The following is a 10,549-nucleotide window of genomic DNA, read 5'->3' on the forward strand; positions in this document are numbered from 1 at the left end:
AGAGGAATCCTAGATTCTATTACTCTCTCTCTCCCAGCTGTTTCATGTGTTCCAAATCTGTTATATTCTAAATCTTTATCTACAAAGGATTTGACCTTCTACTTCTGTCTCCTAAGGCAGTCTTGTATCTAAATGAGAAAGTACAGCTAGGACATTGTAAGATATTGAGATGAAAGGCACAAGGTTACTTCAACTCAATCCCACCCAAGTAAGTATTCAGTACCTTTGTTTGAAAATAAAATACCTCAAGTCTTTAAAGTAGAACTTCATTTCCTATAGTTAATAGTGAGAAGTTAGTGGCATTTACAACTAGGAAGTAGAGTTTTGAAAGTTTCAAACAAAAGCAAGGGCATAGTACACACACACTTGTGCAGAGTGTACGAAACTGAGAGTACATCACCATAGCCCATGGCCTATTGCTCCTGGTTCCCTAGGGGTAAGTATTTTGAGTTTTCTGGAAGCTTTAAGGATGAAAGCTTATGGAACAAGTTGTAGTGCTCTAATCCCAATGTCTGACCGTGTTTACCTCTTCCTTCACAAGTGTTCCACATTTCTTATTATGTCCAGCTGTTGTCAGGAAATGCTTCCAAATTACCTTTCCTGGTTACCTTAAGATAAAAGAAAGAACTTCCTAAAATAAGAGATAAAATTACCAGTTAACCTGCAGGTTTAGGAGAGAATTGAAGAGACATCCTTTGCAAACTTTTTAAAAAGAGATACACATGACAAAATGATCAGTTTTCTATGTATAATTCAATAATGATAAAAGACAATAGTCTACAGGGAAACAAGCAAAAATTAGGAAAAGAATTATCAAAGTTCTACAGCTTTAGGGTCTTAAAATTACCCACCTCACATAGCTGCATTTGTAGGAAGACATTAAAAAAATATAACTGAGATCTTGGGTCACCAAATGGAAAACATCTTTTCAAGAACTAAAGTATTCCTCTTTAAACTTCACATTCAGCTAAGTCAACAGGCAGATATGTATATTATGAAAGGATTAAACTGAATGAAGAAAAGCTTTGACCTGTGAGACAGAGCCCTGACATTGTTGTATCAAGCTGTCTTTCTCCAGAAGTGCAGTCAATAACATTTGTTTTCTCTTGTGACAAAGATTAGCTTCTTTGATTAGTTTGACAATGTCATTATAAATCAGTGTGTTAAGAAGATGGTTGTAGGAAAAGGAACTATGTCTTTTGGTTTTTCAAAGATAGCAGAAACAGTGATAAGCAAAATGTGTTTTTGAAAAATATTTCTCCTCCAAGGTTTAAACAAAGTCAATGCATTGTTAGCATTAAAATTGTTTCTTTCTAAAAAAATAACACATTGTCTATGTATCTTCCATTTACCTAAAAACCAGTTTTCTACAGTAGAAAAGTTGAAAATAAAAATAAACACACATATTCCTGCCTGCATACTATATAGCCAGACATCCTTTGTGCCCAAGCCAGTTGAACTAATTCCTTTCTTTCTAAGTCCCTTAGGAAAGAAGACAAATAAAAAGCAGAAGTAGAAATCCAGCCTAATTAAAGTCATGGTGGAAATTCCACAGAGAGGTACATTTGTGCTGAAGATAGATACAAGTAGAGCTTTAATTTATTATCAGTATCCCTAAACTTGAATCCATCTTTTCAGAGACATTCCTATTCCCCTTCATTAGGACATAGTAAGAGTATTATGAGTCATTTTAGGAAGTATATATAAATCATTGCTTCTGAAGCCATCACTGGCCTTGTAAAGCAAGTGAGTTGTGCAGCCCTTTCTGATCTCAAGCCACAGGAACATAGAAACATGGATCTTTTGTGTGTGTGTATGTGTCAATTGTGGGGATTGAACTCATGGCCTGGGTGTTGTCCTTGAGACACTTCGTACTCAAGGCTAGAGCTCTACCACTTGAACCACAGCACCATTTCCAGTTTTTGAGTGGTTAATTGGAGATATGAGTTTCATTGGGACTTGTCTGCCTAGGCTAGCTTCACACTGAGATCCTCCGATCTCAATCTCCTGAGTAGCTAGGATTATGGGTGTGAGCCACCAGTTCTTGGCTTGGAACATGAATCTTGAAGTCTAAGATCTTGACTTTGCTGCTGCAGCTCAATGTCACGAAGCAGGTTCTGTCCATATTTCTGTGCAGAGAATCCTTCTCACATGAGCCCTCTGCATAAGTGTCATATTCCACAGCCAGTCAATACTACCCTCCCACACAGACATCTGCCAATGTTCAATAGAAAAGGAAAGATGAATCTGTTGATGAAGTAGATGTATATTTACCTAATAACCAATGGCATCAATTCCTGAAAGGCCTTTGCAGTCAGAGTCCACTGAAGAACGACAATGTTACATACTAATGTCTGACCTTTTCTTAACCTACAGATGCATGTTTTGTTTTGGAAAGATTTTCTCCTTATGTATCTTTTTTTGGGGGGCCAGACCTGGAGCTTAAACTCAGGGCCTGAACACTGTCCCTGAGCTTCTTTTGCTCAAACCTAGCACTCTACCACTTGAGCCATAGCACCACTTCTGGCTTTTTCTGTTTATATGGTACTAAGAAATTGCACCCAGGGCTTCATGCATGCTAGGCAAGTGCCCTACCACTAACCCACATTCCCTTGGGAAGATTTTTCTTAATGTGCACAAAGCGTCCCGGTTCCATAGAGTAAAATCTTTTAAGAAATGTATCAGCAAGTAAATAGTAATATTATTGACTGGGGCATAATAAACCCCTACACTGAAGAGTACTGCCTTTTTGAGTAAAGCATCTGATGCTGATCGCCAGAAATATATTTGAGAGCATTAGGGATGTGACACATATTTGTTTTGCTTTCTTTCAAAAATACATTCTCTCCAAAGAGGTAGCTTTGAACCCACTGATCTTGTGAATTGAATACACACAACAGCTCATATATGGCACTTTGCTAGTGTCTCAACACAAAACTGTAGTATTGGGATTATTTTCTTTGAGGAGGCTGAGATATAAGGATCACAGTTCAAAGCCAGCCCAGGCAGGAAAAGAAAATATGTGATACTCTTAGCTCTGATTAATCACAGAGCTTCACCCATCATGGCTCAAGTGAGCGGTAGAGTGCTAGCTGTGAACAAAGGGAGCTCAGCGACAGTGCCCAGGCCCAGAGTTCAAGCCTCAGGACTGGTTTAAAAAAATGAGGCTCCTTGATAATGGACATTCTTATTGGAGTGGAATCTCAATATTATTTTGATTTACATTTTTTATGGCCAGTGATGTAGAACACTTTTTCATATGTCTCTTGGCCATTCTCATTTCCTCATCAGAGAAGTCTCTTTTTAAGTCTCTAGCCCACTTGTTGAGAGGGCTGTTGGTTCTTTGAGGTTTTGTTTTGGAAGAAATTAATTTTTTTGGTTCTGCATATAACAAATGTTGGAGGGGATGTGGCCAAAGGGGAACTCTACTTCATTGTGGATGACTACATTCATTGGGAATGTAAACTGGTTCAGCCACTCTGGAAAGCAGTATGGAGATTCCTCAGAAGGCTAAACATAGAGCTCCCCTATGACCCAGCAGCCCCACTTTTGGGCATCTACCCAAAAGACTACACACAAGAACACACTAAAGCCACCAGCACAACAATGTTCATCGCAGCACAATTTGTCATAGCTAAAATGTGGAACCAACCCAGATGCCCCTCAGTAGACAAATGGATCAGGAAAATGTGGTACATATACACAATGGAATTTTATACCTCTATCTGGAAGAATGACATTGCCCCATTCGTAAGGAAATGGAAGGACTTGGAAAAAAATTATACTAAGTGAAGTGAGCCAGACCCAAAGAAACATGGACTCTATGGTCTCCCTCATAGGGAATAATTAGCACAGGTCTAGGCAAGTCACAGCAGAGGATCACAAGAGCCCAATACCTATGCCCTTATGAACACATAAGATGATGGTAAGTGAAATGAATGCCATATTATGGAAATGACTGTTATATCACTGTTGAAATTACTTTCAACATGCCATGTGAAACCGTAGCTTCTATTGTTGATGATCCTCTTGTACCCCTTCCTGTGGTTGTCCCCGCGCTATCACTGTATCTCATCTGAGTACCCTGAATACTGTATACTCTGGTATTAGAACTAGGGAAGGGAAAGGGGATATCAAAATGGAGAGACAAAGGATAAAAAGACAAACGACTCCAAAAGCAATACTTGCAAAACCATTTGGTGTAAACCAACTGAACAACTCATCGGGGGAGAGGGAAAGGGGGAGGGGAGAGGGGGGAATGAGGGAGGAGGTAACAAACAGTACAAGAAGTGTACCCATGGCCTAAGGTATGAAACTGTAACCCTTCTGTACATCACTTTGACAATAAATAAGGAATTATTATTAAAAAATAAACATTAGGAAATAAAGTGATCTTTGAAAAAATGATGCTCCATTTGGAACCTATGTCTACATTTCTAAACTGATACTGTCTAAACTATCATACCTTCCTTAAAGCTTTGGCAAATCTATAGTCTCAATGAACCAACCATCAAAAGGTGATACAAATAGTCAGCTTCCAGACATGTGAAAATATGTTGTGATTGTAAACTATTTTAATTTTAATGTACATTGAATAAAATTGAGACAAATGGCGGAGCCACGCCAGCTAACTGGAATCCAATCCATTGCAGGATCAGTAAAGACAGAGTAGTTTCTTTTGGTGATAATGTTTGTCAGCTTAAAAACACAGATTAGCAATGCTAAACATTGCTTTTGCTTTTCTGTTTTCAGTTATAATTAAATCATATTGACAACTTCCATAAAACTTGTCAACTGGAAGTCAATGTCCTGTGATCAATGGCATTCTGCTGAGTAAGTTAATATTGATATTACCAGCCTCTTATTTTTAAGATAAAATATATGACTTCTCAATTGCTCCTGTCAACCTAAATAAGTGACAAGATAGGACTTCTTGCTTGAAATTTACCTATCTGAGAACTACTTCTGTTAGAATGTGACATTTCCAGTTCATGGTTCTAAGAAGTACTACCAGATGTTGCCTGGGTGACTTCAGGGATAGCTGTTAAGTTTCACTCTAGTTTTGTTCTTTATAAAGAGGAAATAAGGGGCTGGGGATATAGCCTAGCGGCAAGAGTGCTTGCCTCGTATACATGAGGCCCTGGGTTCAATTCCCCAGCACCACATATACAGGAAAAAATGGCCAGAAGTGGTGCTGTGGCTCAAGTGGCAGAGTGCTAGCCTTGAGCAAGAACAAGCCAGGGACAGTGCTCAGGCCCTGAGTCCAAGACCCAGGACTGGCCAAAAAAAAAAAAAAAAAAAAAAAAAAGAGGAAATAAAATGGTTCCAATCTTAAGAGGTTGTAGTAAAGAAAAAATGAGAATCTCTTTAAATCACTGAATTCAATGTCTGATTCAGAAAGCAAGCAACAAAAAGAGTGTCAGTTACTATTTCAATAATAGCCAGATACTTATCCAGCATACTATCAACCAGACAATAATGGAAGAACTTTATGTATTTACGACATCAGTCATCACTCTTTGAGATTGGCAACACCCTTATCTCTATTTCACTGGGGACAAAATTAGAGTACCTAGAGTTAAAGTCTCCCAAGTGTCTGGAGTTAGTGAGGTGCAAGTGATAAAGTACATCTCACAGGTCCCAGAAATCTACCTTCTCACTTCAAGGTATCAGCGATGTTTTACTTTTCATCTATTTCAAAATACCCAATCCATAGCCATGACCCTTGCGGGAACTTGATTTACCTCCGCTAACAACTTATGTTATTTCAGCTTCAGGCTAGAAAAACTGTTTCTATAAAGCAAATCATAATGTCTTTTGTGATAATAACATTGAAAGAAAATATAATATGTAGCATCATAAACAAAAGTCTATTTGTGGTGATAGGAGACATAATATAAGAAAGTATGCCTGTGGCAGAAAATTCAGTATACAAGTTACAAGTTAGTGCATCTAGAAGCAAGCAACTACAGTTTCCACAGTGTATGTGGGGGGGGGGGAAGGGGGGAGGGAGAAGGAGGGGGAGGGAGGAGAGAGAAAGAGATTCTCACCATCCCATTCTCCAACCGTGCTTCCTGACATGAGACTAGCAGACAAGTAATTGAACCACAAAAATATTAAATTGTCACAGGAAGCTAGCATGACTCTCTATTTTTTCTTTATTTAGAAGTCATGGAAATAGGGGTCATGTTTGAAGAAAGGTCTTTCAGAATGAAAAATCACCCTCAAAATCTGTACCCTTTAAATCAATTCTTTTTTGTAGTTCAAAATATGTCATCTGTTCTCAACTTCAGAGCAGTAAAATATGCAGACCTCAATTTTCTTTTTTGTGAGACAGATACAGATGTGTGTGTGTGTGTGTGTTAACTGATTTACAGGATGATTGTGTAAGAATTTTTTAACAGTTCAGTTTTTTCACAATTGTGAAGGAGTGTAATCAGAGTGAATATTTACAAAATGCAGTCTTCAAGTAAAAGCATACAAATCCACTACTGTAACAGCAAGCTTCATAGATCAAGTTAGCAAATACATGTGCCACAGAATCTCTGAATGCCAAAGACAGAGTTTGGGTGGAAAATAAAGATGAGCCAGTGTAACTCAATGCAGAGCTGAAATATGTATTTACAACACTGGTGGTGATGTGGAAGGTGCCAAGAGAAAGAAATATTTGAAGTTTAGAACGGAAATGTCACCCATAATTTTATCTCCTATCGCAGGAAATATTACAAAGTTTACCGATATAGTTGAGCTGCTTCAACTGGCATGAGCTGATAAGGAAATTAGGAGCTACAGTGTTCGTTGGTCACAGCAACAAATGGAAGAGAGGAATCATCTAAGCAGCTAAAAAGTCACACTACGTACGGCAAGTGGCGCTGTGGCTCAAGTGGTAGAGCGCTAGCCTTGAGTTGAAGAACTCAGGGACAGCACCCAGGCTCTGAGTTCAAGTCCCACGACCAACCAAAAAAACAAATCCATTGGATTAACTAACAAAACTAAACTAAAAAGACTATCATACGGCAATATGAAGCATTAAGGTAATTATTTTGAGAGCACTCAAGGAGCCGCTGTTCTTGAGATTAAAATAGTTGTTGCCAAATACCTCTAAAATTCTAATCTACAAATTTACATGAAAACTTAAGTGAAACCTTTACACTGAGTGAAATTGTTTTCTTTTCTGCAATTACAACATATCGACAGAAACTTCAGACTGCATCTAAAATTGTACCTTTCCCCCATTGCATTCCCAGTAGGTGTATTTTTTTTTTTTTTACAAAGTTTAGGACATAAGCTATATTCAGAAATTCTGGTCAGTCGTCTTTAAGGTAATAACTAATGCACACACAAAGCACACAGGATGAAATGTAGCTCGATGGGAGCAATGAAATCACTAGAGACTCAAGCCACTCTTCACTTTCAAAACAGTAGAAACAGAATGTCTACTCTCTCCTGCAACTCATGGACCTTTCCACTAATTGATGATCAATCAGTTCAGTAGTATCATGCTCATTCTGCGTCAAATAGCATGAGGAAAAAAGAATACGAAAAAGAACCCTGTCGTATGGAATGTATAATTGAGGGGAGAGGTCACGACTCACGACTCACGTTGTGGGATAACTAAGAGCAAAGTGAATGTGTTTATTGAACGCTGCAGTGTGGGTGCTCCAGAGGACAAAGGTCAGAAAAGGAAACTGATGTGGTTCTGAAGGTCAGAAGAAGGACACTAATGTGGGTCTGGGACTTGGATCCTTAAAGGGGAAGGAAGAACAAAAGGTGAAAATCAGGATTTTTATTTTCTTATCCTTTAGGGCAACTGCTTGTATGAAGCATATTAGACACCACATCCTGAGTGACCATAACAAATGGATAAATTAAAAAAGCAAATGGTACTAATTTCTAAGAAAAGGAAGAAAAGCATTAGGAGTTCTCCAATCTTCTGTACTACATGTGAAGTTTTATAGTATTCCTGGAAAGCGAATTTAGGTTAAAAACTTTCATCATGTGTTCTTGAATAATCAATACTTATTTTAAAGCATCACTCATACGTTGAAAATATTCAGTTATACAGAATGTTCCATTCAAGGAAGAAAATTTACAGAAGGCTGAGAACAATCATAAGACAAGTACATAAATAAGATTGATAATTTGACCTTTAAACTCTACTTTCAGCTGAGTTTATAGAGCTTGATTTGTTTCTTTGAGCAATATCTGTGTATCCATATTTGGAAGACTTTGCTTGGGAGTGCGGAATCCCATAATAAATGTCTTATTTGTCTCCATCATTTTTATTTCATATATATTTTTTCTCATCTTCACCTCCTGTTTTCAGGAAGTCACTAATCCTAGGATTGTTTTCCCCCACTCTGGTGTAACTTCTTAGGTTTGTTTTTGTGTTTTGCCAGTCCTGGGGCTTGGACTCAGGGCCTGAGCACTGTCCCTGGCTTCTTTTTGCTCAAGGCTAGCACTCTGCCACTTGAGCCACAGCGCCCCCTCTGGCCGTTTTCCATAAATGTGGTGCCGGAGAATCGAACCCAGGGCTTCATGTATACAAGGCAAGCACTCTTGCCACTAGGCCATATTCCCAGCCCTATTCTGATGTAACTTCTAAGAGACTGCTACCTTGCTTTCGGCACATGCTCCCCTATTTGATGTTTCATAAAAGCCGGGTTCACGGGCCCCTAGCATCTGTTGCTGGCATTCATTCGGCAGCAGGTCCGCTGGTACCCTAAGACCGGTTCCACGGTCTGGTCTTCATCCTTGCCTTGCTCGGCTGGACAAGGCGGTTTGCAACATAAACCCTTTCATCCCTGAAGCCTAGGGGGCAGAACTGTGATGGGCTACCGGGTGTGCTCTGAGGCTAGTGGCTGGATGCTACCTTTGTACCCACGTTGTGCTTTGAGAGTGTAAAATCTAGCTACAGGCCTCATTTAGAGAAACTGACTGCGAAAGCTTCTAAGGGCCCAACAGTGCATCACATGGTAAGACGCAGGAAATGCATATGTTGCTTTAGTCCTAGCATCCAAAGTGAGTTTGGGGCGGGGGGGCTGTTACATTTGCCCACATCCCCAAAACACAAAGGGGAAACGTGTCATTTTTCACATTCTACCTTTAGCACTTACAACGACCTTGGAGTTTTGTCCATAACCCCCTCCCAAAACAAGACGCACAGACTATGCAAGTGAAATGGTTTGGGATTCTAAACCACATACACTCTCGGGAATATACAACGTGGTTCAGTTTTTCCAGAACGGCAATGAAAACTACTAAACATTTAAAAAACAACTCCTCCCTCCCCCCACCCTTTTTTAAAAACTGCAAACTACTTGAAAGGCCACAGAGAGACAGTCATGGACAAACAAAACAAAATTGCCCCTCCTTAAAGCCATGCAGCTAAAAAAAAAAAAAATGGCAAAAAAAGACAAGCCTATTAATATAGGACAATTGCAAACCATGTAGAGAACTAAGCCAAAAGGAAAACACGCAAGACAAAGAAAGAAAAACAAAAGAGCCTGAAAACGATGGGGAAAACTAACCCTGCGCTGGACGCTCTTGGACTGGGGAGGCCTTGTTAGGTGCAGCCAGCAAGCTTGTATTCCATATCCGAGGCCCTCAAATCCCCTTCATATATTGTCCTCAGAAGACTTATCACATATTAAGCTGATAAGAACAGACACTACACTTGATCTTAGCCAAAAGGCCGAGAAGCGATCCACTTTTTATTTCTTTAAGGAGGGGGAAAAGCGATTTTGTTGTTTTTTTTTTTTTTTGGCTGTCAGGTTAACTCTTAAGGAACAGCCATTTCAAGCAATGTATGTGGAAAGACTAGAGGTTAGTGACTTTCTACACACACATCTTTACTTACCCTCACCCATTCCATTCCTTGCCATCTGAACACTCTCCAGTTCCTGAATTGGATTCGGCAATTAATACCACAGGGAGCTAAGTAGGTTTGAGAATGGGACACAATCAGCTCTTGCCTACAAGTTAACTTTTACTGGGCTAGGTTCAAGTGGTCTTTTTCCTGAAGATATCCAATGTCCTGAGCTGTCTCTCGTGACTTTCGGTCTCTTCACCGACATTGTTTGTAATAGGGAAATTATTAGAGCAGCATTATGCCAAGTGATGGAATGTCTTTTAAACTTTAAACACACAGGTCACCCTGAAAAGCCAGCATAGTAATCTTACATAATTGCGCACATCACAGCACTTTGACCTCAGGGTGGTGTTCCAAGTACAAGTGTTTATGTCTCTAGAAACATCTTGCTGTGTAGCCCTGTCTTGTTTCCGTGTGATGATTAGACAGGAGGCCAGGTAGTTCTGGGGCTCTCACCTCACAAATCGGAGCAGGGGCTCCATCCAGGGCTGCTTCTGTGACCCTCAGCACACAGAGAGGCACTGGACTGTGGCTCTCCTCATGTGCATTCTTGACGTCACTCTCTTCCTCTTCCATCTTGTAGAACTGTGTTGAATTTTATCTGCCCAAGGCTACATTCTCCTCCTCTCTTTAGTATTTAAACTAGGTCTTTCATTATTTACTTCTTCTCAATAATTT

At 39.6% G+C, this 10,549-nt stretch overlaps 1 non-coding gene across 1 annotated transcript; it reads right to left on the bottom strand.

Moving 5' to 3' along the window:
- Nucleotides 1-9,514: 9,514 nt before the first annotated feature.
- Nucleotides 9,515-9,706, bottom strand: LOC125367866. Its single transcript, XR_007214171.1, has one exon. It is a non-coding gene; the product is annotated as a U2 spliceosomal RNA (small nuclear RNA).
- Nucleotides 9,707-10,549: the final 843 nt, after the last annotated feature.

This window comes from Perognathus longimembris, chromosome 19 (assembly GCF_023159225.1).
Source record: "Perognathus longimembris pacificus isolate PPM17 chromosome 19, ASM2315922v1, whole genome shotgun sequence".
NCBI lineage: Eukaryota > Metazoa > Chordata > Mammalia > Rodentia > Heteromyidae > Perognathus > Perognathus longimembris.